A 2,199-nucleotide genomic window follows, 5' to 3' on the forward strand; every position below is an offset into this window, starting at 1 on the left:
AAGCGAGTCTCCTGCCTCTGCCTCCCAAGTAGCTGGGACTATAGGTGCTCGCCACAACGCCTGGCCATTTTTTGGTTGCAGCCATCGTTGTTTGGCGGGCCCGGGCTGGGGATTCGAACCCACCACCTTAGGTGTATGTGGCTGGCGCCTTAGCCGCTTGAGCCACGAAGGACACTTCTAAGGAGATAACATAGCTCGGTGCCTGTGGCTCAAACGGTTAAAGCACCAGCCACATATACCTGAGCTGGCGGGTTCGAATCTAGCCCAGGCCCACCAAACAATGACGGCTGCAACCAAAAAATAGCCAGGTCTTGTGGCGAGTGCCTGTGGACCCAGCTACTTGGGAGGTGGAGGCAGGAACTCGCTTGGGCCCAGGAGTTGGAGGTTGCCGTGAGCTGTGACGCCACGGCACTCTACCCACGGCGACAGCTTGAGGCTCTGTCTCAAAGATATAAAAATAAAAATAAGGAGATAACATGTGAGCTGAGATCCCCCACCATGACAAGAAGGATCCAGGCATGATAAAGTGTGAGGGAAGGGCAGTCCAGGCCAAAGGAACAGCAAGTGCAAAGACTTTGAGGTGGGAATACATTTGATACATTAGAAGAAAGTAAAAAAAAAAGTAGTGGTGACTCCTCCTCTAACAGATGAGGAAAGATAAAGTTGGAAAAGCAGGCACATCACATGGCATCTTAGAGATCCTGGTAGGGAATTTGGGAATTATTTTGAGGGCACTGGGGAACCTTGGAGGGTTTTGAGCAAAAGGACCTGGATTCAAGCTGCCAAGTCTGGAATTGGCAGCTGCAAATCAGGAGGTATCCTAGTGATGTTCACACATCTGAGGATGTGGGATGGGGGGGTTGTCAAGAAAGTCTAAACTGATAGCCCGAAAATATTTTATCTTTTTATTACACTCAGGGACATTGAGGTGGCTGAGCGACAGCAGTTACTTGCCTGCACCTAAACAGCGATCAAGTGGCATCAAGGGAGCCACCAGGTACTCAGGCAGTGCCAAATGGTTGCTGAAATCTGCCAGCCACAAGCACTTTCCCTCTCACTGCCCAGACAGCAACTCTGCTGACTTAAATGGGGACTTGTGGTTCTTTCCCTTTTTAATCACTGTTCAAGCCTTCTCGCCTGCCAGATTTCTCTGAGGCCAAAACTGGTTTCCTTCCTCGCTTAGTTTCTTCTTGCCCTGCGTCGCCAGCGGAGTCCAGTTTCTTGTTTCAGTGTTCACTGCAACCCAGAGGCTTCTCATTTTTTTTATTTTGTTTCTTCCTTAGAAAGGCAAAGGGGTTCCAACAAATAACCCTCCCTTCTGCGTGCCCTAGATTTGAGAGCAAGAGAATTGTCTTCTCCACTGGGAGGCGGGCCAGCCACCTGCTCCTCCCCCTTGCAGGTCGCGGAAGCCAGAGGGGAGAAAGGGGCCTATTCCAGTTCCCAGGGCAGATTAGTAGCGCAGAAATCAGCAAGGCCGTCAGAGGGGCCAGGTCCGGCTGCCCTTCCTTCCTACTGGAGAAACATTGAAGGAGCAAAAACTTACTGTTTGTCTAGTTCCAGGGGACAGGACTGATAACAATAACAACATGAGAGTCAGTAACAATATTAATGAACTAATAACAATCAGGCCATATACCGGGGCTGACTGGTTGGAACCCAGCCCGGGCCTGCTAAACAATGACAACAACAACAACAACAACAACAACAAAATAACCGGGAGTTGTGGCTGGTGCGTATAGTCCCAGCTACTTGGGAGGCTGAGGCAAGAGAATTGCTTAAGCCCAAGAATTAGAGGTTGCTATGAGCTGAGATGCCAAAGCACTCTACAGAGGGGAACAAAGTGAGACTCTGTCTCAAAAAAAAAAAAAAAAAACAGAAAGAAATGAAAAGAAAAAAAAGATCAATACCAATAATATTCATGGAACAATGAATAGTAATAACAATAATTAACAACCACAGTTAGACTGAATAACACTATTAATGTGTTGGGTGGCTCCTGTGGCTCAGTGGGTAGGGCACCAGCCCCATATACTGAGGGTGGTGGGTTCAAACCCAGCCCCAGCCAAAAAGTGCAAAAAATTAAAAAATAAAAATAAAAAGTGCTAAAAAACAAACAAAAAGACTCGGCACCTGTGGCTCAAGTGGCTGAGGCGCCAGCCACATACACCTAAGGTGGCGGGTTCGAATCCAGCCTGGGCC

Source organism: Otolemur garnettii, unplaced genomic scaffold, assembly GCF_000181295.1.
Source record: "Otolemur garnettii isolate 467f Iridium unplaced genomic scaffold, OtoGar3 scaffold00099, whole genome shotgun sequence".
NCBI lineage: Eukaryota > Metazoa > Chordata > Mammalia > Primates > Galagidae > Otolemur > Otolemur garnettii.